General features: G+C 39.1%; 1 long non-coding RNA gene across 1 annotated transcript; it reads right to left on the bottom strand.

Annotated features, from left to right (window-relative positions):
- Positions 1 to 4,163: 4,163 nt before the first annotated feature.
- On the bottom strand, positions 4,164 to 10,210 carry LOC139081141 (uncharacterized). The gene is made up of 3 exons (XR_011536196.1): positions 10,111 to 10,210; positions 9,115 to 9,201; positions 4,164 to 8,651 (listed from the first exon to the last, which is right to left on the bottom strand). It is a non-coding gene; the product is annotated as an uncharacterized lncRNA (long non-coding RNA).
- Positions 10,211 to 10,423: the final 213 nt, after the last annotated feature.

Below are 10,423 nucleotides of genomic sequence, written 5' to 3'. Positions count from 1 at the left end.
GATTTGTCATGTTTAAATAGAAGTCAAATTGGAGGTCTGAGCTAATGCAAACCTAAAGAGAGGTATTATAAGGGAAATTTCAATTAAAGGAAAGCTACAAAAGTATCTTATATCCCTGATAAGTATCTCAAAATTCTAGGCTGCTAAAATTTACCAACTATGTTTCGTGATATTTGCCACTAATAGCTCCATCCCTGGGACATGTCTGCAGTTTGTTCCTCATATCAAAGCTGCTTCAAATCATCATTGTTCCCAAGATATTTTTTGTTACAAATATTTTTTTTCTTGTGAAGATAACTTTTAAGATCTACTCTCTTAGCAATTTTCAAATATACTACACAGTATTAACTATAGTAACCATGCTGTACATTATATCCCCAGGACTTATTTATTTTATAACCGGAAGTTTGTACCCTTTGATCACCTTCTCTCACGCTGCCCACCCTCTATCCCCTGCCTCTGGCAACCACCAATCTGTTGTCTGTGTCTATGAGTGGCTGTTGTTAGACTCTAAATATAAGTAAGATCATATGGTATTTGTCTCTCTGTCTGCGTTATCTCACTTAGCATAATGTCCTCAAGGCCCATCCATGTTGTCACAAATGGCAGGATTTCCTCCTTTTTTATGGCTGAATAATATTTGATTGTATATATATGAACACATATATACTCATGTTGTTGTTTCTGTGTCTTGGCTATTATAACAATGCAACAATGAACATGAGTGTGCAGATAACTTTTTTAGTTAGTGTTTTCACTTCCTTCAGATAAATACCTAGCAGTGGAATTGCTGACTCCTATGGTATTTCTATTTTAATTTTTTGAGGAACCTCCATACTGTTTTCCATAGTGGCTGCACCAATTTACATTTCCACCAACAGTGTATGAGGGTTCCCTTTTCTCCACATCCTCACTAACATTTATTTCTTGTCTTTTTGATGATAGCCATTCTAACAGTTGTGAGGTGATAGCCCATTGTGGTTTTTATTTGCATTTTCCTCATGATGAGTGACAATGAGCACCTTTTCATGTACCTGTTGGCCATGTGTATGTCTTCTTTGGAAAAAAGTCTATTCAGACCCTCTGCCCATTTTTGAATTGAATTGTTTGTTTCGTTCCTAAGATTTATGACTGGGTGAGAACACTCACAGGAGTCACAAATTCAAATACCTTCAAGTTCCAGAAAGCCAATCTAAATGAGTGATACTCTATCTTAAGGGAACAGCTCATAATCACCTCTGGCCTATGGTATGCATTAAATAGTATTGCCATACCTTTTCATTATTTCAGGAAGAGCCAGAAGACAAACTCTTAGGTAAGATTACTCAAATTTTTAATGTGTGCAGTTAATTCAAAATTGTTTCCTTGGTGTTTTGTTTGCTTGTGTTTTAAAACCGTGTAGACCAGACAAAGCCCACCCAGCAGGTTGCAACTTTTGGGTTGAGTTCTGCACATTTCACACTCAACAAACAAACATCACTGATGTTCTTATACAAACCATCAGAGATAATAAATTCAGCATCTAAACCGAGTGAGAAAAGGAAAAAAGGAAAGAAATTATCATTTATTGAACAGTCTAGAATTCTGCCTTTATATGTGCCAGGCACTGTACTCAAAACTTTATTTTCATGATTTCTTTTAATATTTTAAACTGCCCTATGAAGTAGAGGTACTACCATCCCCATTTTACAGATGAGAAAACTAAAGGCTAGAGAGGTTAAGTAACTTGACCAAAGTGACATATGACTAAGAAGTGATGGAACCATAGAATCCAGGCTTGTCTATCAAACTTTTGTTCTATCTGTCCTAACAGGTTGCTTACCCAAGAGTTAACAGGAGCTTATATTTGGACCCCTTTTATTAATGTGGGATCATAGGCCAGGATGTCACACTCAAAGAGCAAAAAGAAGTCAAAATAGTGTCTCCCGGGGCTGGCCCCGTGGCCTAGTGGTTAAGTTCGCGCCCTCCGCTGCAGGCAGCCCAGTGTTTCGTTGGTTCGAATCCTGGGCACGGACATGGCACTGCTCATCAGACCACGCTGAGGCAGCGTCCCACATGCCACAACTAGAAGAACCCACAACGAAGAATATACAACTATGTACCGGGGGGCTTTGGGGAGAAAAAGGAAATAATAAAATCTTAAAAAAAAAAAATGGTGTTTCCCTTCTCTCCCCACCCTTCAAGTCCTTAATATCCATTTTCATTATTACTCCTAAAGTAACTTTTTTCTTTTTCTTTTTTTTTTTTTGAGAAAGATTAGCCCTGAGCTAACATCCACTGCCAATCCTTCTCTTTTTGCTGAGGAAGACAGGCCCTGAGCTAACATCCGTGCCCATCTTCCTCTACTTTATATGTGGACGCCTCCCACAGCATGGCTTGCCAAGCGGTGCCGTGTCCACACGCGGGATGTGAACCAGTGAACCCCGGGCCGCCAAAGCAGAACGTGCGCACTTAACTGCTGCGCCACCGGGCAGCCCCACTCCTAAGTAACTTTGAAGTAATTTTATTATCTTTAAGAAAACACCAATTCCTATGAAACAAGGTCTTTATTGACTCATTTCTAAATCTCATGTGAAGTATTTAAATTTTAGTGCTTCTCTCTAAGGCAAAAATCTTGAAGTACTTTTATTTCTCCTGTTGTGGAAAAGAAACTCTGGTTTCTCCTCTCTGGGCAGATTGCTTATTTGCCAACCAAGATCATATCAGAGCCGTGTTCTCAGGCAGCTTTTTTTTTTTTTTTTAAGATTATGATAGATTACAACCTTGTGAGATTTCAGTTGTACATTATTGTTAGTCATGTTGTGGGCACACCACTTCACCCTTTGTGCCCTCCCCCCACCCCCACCCCTTTTCCCTGGTAACCACCGATCAGTTCTCCTTGTCTATATGTTAACTTCCACCTATGAGTGGAGTCATATAGAGTTCGTCTTCTTCTGTCTGGCTTATTTCGCTTAACATAATACCCTCAAGGTCCATCCATGTTGATGGGAATGGGACAATTTTGTCCTTTTTTATGGCTGAGTAGAATTCCATTGTGTATATATACCATATCTTCTTTATCCAATCATCAGTTGCTGGGCACTTAGGTTGGTTCCATATCTTGGCTATTGTAAATAATGCTGCGATGAACATAGGGGTGCATGGGACTCTTGGAATTGCTGATTTCAGGTTCCTAGGATAGATACCCAGTAGTGGGATGGCTGGGTCATAAGGTATTTCTATTTTTAACTTTTTGAGAAATCTCCATACTGTTTTCCATAGTGGCTGCACCAGTTTGCATTCCCACCAGCAGTGTATGAGGGTCCTTTTTCTCCACAACCTCTCCAACATTTGTCACTTTTGGTTTTGGATATTTTTGCCAATCTAACGGGTGTAAGGTGATATCTTAGTGTAGTTTTGATTTGCATTTCCCTGGTGATTAGCGATGATGAGCATCTTTTCATGTGTCTGTTGGCCATTCAGGCAGCTTTTTTAAAGAGTTGATTTTACAGGCAAACCTTCCCCTATCTCCCTCTCTCCACCAATATCCCACACTACCGTCTTGCGTATACATGTGGGTAATAATTACTAACCATTAATCAACTTCAAAGGAGGCTAAATGTTCTCCTTATTTGCCTCTAGTCAATGATACCCACAATTAAAACCAGATGCTCAAAGAGGAAAAAATTTACCCCCAAAATGACCCAGACTGAAATACTAAAATACTTGAAAAGTTTTACGGCCTATTCATAGTATTGACTGTCAAAGTAAAACAAAACCAAACAATTAACCAGTGAATTTTGAATAATGTATGTACGGAAGGGTGTCTGCTAATTGTTTTGCTGTTTGGGTGATGTCTTTTGTCCACGTTCTATAGTCTTTAAATAATTAATTTGGATCAAAAGACTCAATGGGTAGTCTTGGAGGATAGGGCTGCAGATCATCAGTCCTGTATCACAATAAGCCAAATCCCCACCAAACCCACTAGGCAATGCTGGTCCTATTCTCAAAAGGAGTAGGACATTGGCTGTCACCAGGAACTTCCATACAGACTTATGACTATTTAATGAGCACCTACATGCCCAGAATCTGTCCGAGTCAATTTAATATCACAAGGTTGAGGGACAGGGAGGAAAAGATTAGTATAGTTTATATACATAAGGAGTTGGCAGTCTGCTTGAGTTGGTGGTATCTTTCGTGGAAAAATTTATTAAGCACCAAGATTTCTCCAGCATGAAAATAAGCCCCACAGGGGATGCAAAGATGATTAAGATGTATTCTCTTACCCCCAAGGGTGTTCTCAAATATCTAATACAATGGAGAACTCATTCAAAGACTGGCTGCAAACCTCAACTTAATTTCATCAGGCTCCCAAGGCTAGAATCAGGAGGAAACAGTCTCACTTAAGGCTATAGTTGTGAAATTATAATACACGTTTCAAAGATTTGCACAGGAAAAGTCACAAAATAAAGGGTAGTAGTTCATGAAAGTCTCTCTCTGTGTTTTTCAATCTCAGACAGCCCTTCTCAGGATCACTTTAAAATAAAACTGTTAAGAAGTCTATCTCCAATGTTATCAGCTTGCACTTTCTAAACCTTTCTCCCATTTAGTCACTGCAATCAAAACTTCACTGTTCTGTGACACACTCCATCATGCTTTCCTCACTCTAAACCTATGTTCACACCATTCTCTCTGCCTAGACAATTCTCCAACATGTGGCAACACTACTCATCTTTCAAAGTCCTTAACAAATGCTACATACATGTAAATTAATGATTCCCATACTTGCCCCAATCTGCATGTGCCCTCACTGGTTTTGACCTCTCCTTCCTTGGAACCTTTGATGGTTGGGACTGTATATTCCTCATCTCTGTATAACTCTCCCTACTGTCTCCTATCTCCCGCTCACCTCATTTTCCCAATGCAAGAGATATCAAAGTTATCCCCTGAAAGTGAGGAGGCAGGCATTGTGTAGGAGCCTTAAAGAAAGTGGAAAAATTGGGGCTGGCCCAGTGGTGCAGCAGTTAAGTGTGCACATTCCGCTTCTCGGCAGCCCAGGGTTCACTGGTTCGGATCCAGGTGCGGACATGGCACCGCTTGGCACGCCATGCTGTGGTAGGCATCCCACAAATAAAGTAGAGGAAGATGGGCACGGATGTTAGCTCAGGGCCAGTCTTCCTCAGCAAAAAGAGGAGGACTGGCAGTAGTTAGCTCAGGGCTAATCTTCCTCAAAAAAAAAAAAAAAGAAAGAAAGACAGAAAATGGAAAAATTAATTTGAAAAGTTAAATCCCTCTTATCTCCCTCAACTTCTTTACTCATTCACCCCTACCTACCGAACTATCTGCAACCATATCTATCCTTACCTCCTTTTTCCCTGGTCTTAAATGTGCAGATGTTTTCCTTCCACTCAGACCAATTCTCAACCCAACTTTACCTTTGGCCTTGTCCCGTCTAATCTCCTCCTTGCTCCATCAGGCATCCCCTTCCACTCCGTCAACCTATAAGCCTGCTAAACTCTTTTCCAATCTATAAACATAAACAAGAAACTTGCTATGTCCCCACAGCCCCTACCTATTACCTTCCTCTCTCTCCTCTTTGAAACAATCAAACTTCTTGGAAGAGTCGTCTGCCTTCACTATAACCACTTCTTCATCTTTCGTTCTCTCTTCAATCTATGCAATCTGGCTTCCATCCCCAATATTCCAATGACAGTCTTTTCATTAAGGATATTAATCACTTGCCAAATGCAATGCATCTTTTCAATCCTTCTGTTAATGGACTTCTTCACTGCATTTGACACTTGTGATTATGTCTTCCATGTTAATACATTATATTCCCTTGGGTACCATGATGCCACATTCTCATGCCTCTCTGACCTTTTGCTCTCTGCCTCCTTCATTAATTCCTGATCTTCACATGCTCCTAAATATCTTGATATTCCATAGTATTCCATTATCAGTCCATTTCCCTTTTCTGTCTACACACTCTTATACAACTCTCCATCTTCAGCTAAGATCTCCCTTTTAAGCTTCAGATCCAAAGATCTATCTGCCTGCTATATTTCTATACTTGGATGTTTTAAAGATACTTTGACCCAGAGAAACCCGCAAGTCACTCCTGACTCTGCCTTCTTTAATAGTACCTAATTGATAAGGATGTTGTGAGGATTAATTGTGTTAATATACAAATAAAGCCCATAGAGCTATACCTGGCATAGTAAGAGCTAAATAAATGTGAGCTGCTGTTAATGTAGTAAAAACACGATCAGGTAACTCCACAGATAAAAGTCCCTCATGGCTTCCATGCCCTAAAAGATATAAACTAGGCTCTTACACATGGTGCTTCATGATCTGTCCTTTGCCTACCTCTCCTGACCGATCTCTTATCACTCTCTAGCTCAAACTTTACATTCCAACACACAGGAGCTTGTAGATCCACACATGCTATGACAATTCTTTCCTACATAACTCTATTTACACTGGCCCTCCACCTTGAAATTCCTTTCCTTCTGGTCTACCTGAGTGACTAATCCCATCCTTTAGAACCCAGCTTACCCTCCAAGGTGACTGTGATTAGTAATGGTATTGTAACTGTAACTGACCAATTTCGGAGGTTGTAATCTTAAAGTTAGTAAAGCTGTAAATGTTAGAAAAAAATTGAGTTGTATCTAGTTGTCAGGTATGTCCTAGAATCTCTCCCATATTAATAATAATATATTGATTGGTAACAAATGATAGTGTAATGTTTAATAATAGTGCTTAGTGTAAAACACTTTGTAATAAAAAAATCAGATTCTGCATCACCTCTTCCAGGTGGGGTTAGGCATGCCTTCTCTATGCTCCATGTATAGCTAGTCACTGCACTTATTCATGGTTTTACAATTACTCATTTACTTGTACCTCTCTAAACTATGAGTTCCCTGTGGACAGGAACGGGTCTTATTACAGGTGACTGTAATAATGCCAAACACTTAATAAGTACTCAGTAAATTGTGATGAATGGATGAATGTCAAAGGGCATCTCTTTAGGCTCCTTAATCATTCATACAACACACACCTTTACCAGGTACCTTTTATGTGGCAGTCAAAAAAGCTGTGCTAAGCAGTAAAGATATGAAGATAAATGAGACCTTGTCTGGCTAACCAGAGGGTCAAAGTCCCACCAAGGAGACAGACAAGTACACAGATAATTGCCGTACAGAGTGATAAGCACTATAGACCCATAGTAGCAATGATTTCAACACTGCCTCTGCCAACCTCTCTCTGTTCCTTCTGTCTTTTCATTCTGGGCTATTCCTGGAATAACTTTCTTCGCTAATTTCTATCACTACATCATTGGCACACATTCTGAGAAGTTAGCACCCCAGCTGAAATATTTTAGAGAATAGTTTCTGGAAATTTACAAAGCACAAAAAGCATTATACACTTACATCATTCCAGTGACCATCAGTAACTAAACTGCAGGAAAAATCTAAGAACAGAAAAGAAAATTTCAACAACTGCAAAAGAGTTTCCCCATCACCAAGATTACATATTTTTTGTGAACACCATAAATGCCCAGACCTAAAGTATAATGTCCCCCAAAAGCTGCTGATTCTGAATGATACATACATTTCATTTTGCATCCAGTCACTAAAATTAATTTATTCAACTAACATTTCATAAAGGCCTACTCTGTTTTAGACACTGGAGATTAGGTAGTATATAAGACAAACATGACCTGCCCCTGTCTTCGCCAAACTTACAGACCAGTCAGGGAGACAGTCAATCAAGGAGTGGAAATTATGATCCAGTTGGATAAAGTGTATTTTATTTAACATCTCCATTTCCAGCCTTGCTAAGTCAGTGTTGATAGTCAGATAGTCAGATTGAAAGCCATGGCCCTCATCAGACAATGAACATCCCTATGATTTCACTAGTAAAATCTGGCCACTTGAATTTCATTTATGACTTTCAAATAGCTCTAGTAAAGGCATAGGAAGGCAGACAGCTAAGATAATAACTTAACTTATAGAAATGTGCTCATAGGTTCTCTTCCCTGGTTAACCCTGCATTTTAGCACTAGCCTTCTAAAAAGGTAATGCCTTAATATATCCTATAAAATTAAGGCTACTAAATTTCAGGAACTCTGGCAAGTCTAAGAAAGAAATTTGCAGTTATAGAAGTCTTTGTGGCCACTTCTCACGTTATACCACATACACGTGGAGATATTGCCCAGTGAGTCCTCCATGTTGCAGATCTCCTACAGCCCTTTCCCTTCTCCTCCTCTTGTTATCCAAAAGGTTTCACGGGGTAGTCAGTCACTTGCACTGTGATAGAATAAAAAGAAAATTCAAAATATCTATAAATTTGGTTTCCTCCAGCAATGGTTAAGCTTGGTTGAGATGCTTACAAATTTAAAAAATGCCAGTTCCATTGTTGCTTCATTTTAAGGGCCCTGAGAATAAGACCAAGCAAGCATCGGATAAGGAATATGATTTCAGGATCTCCAGAAGTTTCTCTTCCCTTTGTCACTCAACCAACCTCCCAAGTTCCCTAAGTATCACAGTGCATGAAATTCCATTTGGTGGTGTTTCAGAAGCTTTTTGGTAGCTCTGGTGACAACCTATGTGATTTGATTGAAGGGTGGCTCAGAAAGTTCCACTTTCCTGAAACATCTCCCTCTGGTCAATCTACAACAGTGCACAAAAAAATTCTATCAGTATCTAATTTGAGGGAAAGTAGTAAAGATCCCTGTTATGGCACAAGTTCTACCTTGAAGAAAGAATTCCTTAACTGATCGCATAAATTCCAAGGGTACTGAAGAAGAGAAAAGAAGATTTCAATGCAGTATAAATCAGTAAACATGTATAAAGTCCCCACAGTGTGCAAGGTAGTGTGTTAGGTGGTAGGCATAGACAGATGAAAAGACATGGGCTCTACTTCAAGGAACTTATGAATGGAACAAAGATAAGGACACTGGGTATGATATGAAATGCCGAAAGGCAGGAAGGTTAAAAAATAAAGATAAAGAAAAGACAAATAAATGCCTAAGAAAAATATCCCATACTTCTCATTTTGTTCAAAAGGAGTTGGATCACAAAAGACAACCTTGGGCAGGTCATGTCTGAGATACTTTCCATTGACCATACTTACACTTCTTTTTCCATCTTCCCTCCCATGTTCACTTCTGAGGCAAGGCCAGATTTCTTGTTTCCATATGAAAAAAACAGAAGCTTCTCCCTAGCACAAAACGTCAACAGAGAAATCTTGGTCAAGTCATGATATTTTACACCTTTGTACAGCAGAAAGGGGATACTTTAGTTAATAATACTCAGAGGGAACTGGGTTAGAACAGGAAATTGAGTCAGACAACTCGTGTTCAGAATTTTGTAGATAGCTAGCTCCCCTAATCTGGGCCAGAAATACCACTTCAAAGACCCCTGCATGAGTGAATGCCTGCAATCGTCGAGGCACACATTACCCCAGAAAGATGTAGAACCAAGTGACTCCCAACCACAACAAAGCAAAAATATGCAAGTTTAACTTTTATCAGAAGCAACCTGAAATCTGATAGTTGAATTAAAGATGGTGCATCTATGCTGTTTACAGTTGTCAAGTTGAATCGTGGAAGCCCTTATACAAAAATAAGAAATGCTCGTAATTATTTTATGGTAGGCCCAAGTTAATATTTTTAAAAAGTCAGACTATCTGAACAAAATACAAACTCTACCTCATGAATTCAAAATTATGACCTTGGCCAGAGATAGTAGGATTGGCTATACAATTTAGAGTTTCCTAATAGGAAAACACAGACTTTAATCAGCAGTAATTACCTCACAAATGATAGGGATATCCAGGATAAAGACATGGTATCCTGCCCTCAGTTTAGAGTCCAATCAGAAAGAATATGAACACACACACACACACACACACACACACGCACACACAAATCGGCTAACAAGCAATGGTAAGTAACAAGAGTTAAGTGCCGAATGAGTACATTGGGCTACAACAATTCAAGGCAAAAGTCATGTTTCCATCTGTTGGCAATTTGGTTACATTTTTTTCTTCCCAACCACCCCTCTATACATGCTTATAGAGATGCATCTAATTCAGACATTTTTTAAAAAAAATAGATGTTATACTTACATGATGGTAGAGCATGGTCTGTAATGAATTTGCTCACAGCATATTTCCCAGGAAATACATAAGTCACTGCTAATAGCTTTTTGTGTAATCTGAAAAAAATGATACTTATATACTTGCTGCATAACTCAGCAACTTCTTATTTTCCCTTTGAAGACTTGAGGAATGCAGTCTTCATTGGTTTGAACACCACCAAGGGTTTTGAACAAGTTAAAGCTTGGCTGCCTCAAATCTTCTGTGAAAGGAGGCAAGCTATTATAAATAAACATATATGTATATAATTAAAACAGGTTAAAATTGAAGTTCAAGGTAGAGT

Source organism: Equus przewalskii, chromosome X, assembly GCF_037783145.1.
Source record: "Equus przewalskii isolate Varuska chromosome X, EquPr2, whole genome shotgun sequence".
In the NCBI taxonomy this organism is placed as follows: domain Eukaryota; kingdom Metazoa; phylum Chordata; class Mammalia; order Perissodactyla; family Equidae; genus Equus; species Equus przewalskii.
This window is presented reverse-complemented; position numbering and strand designations above follow the sequence as displayed.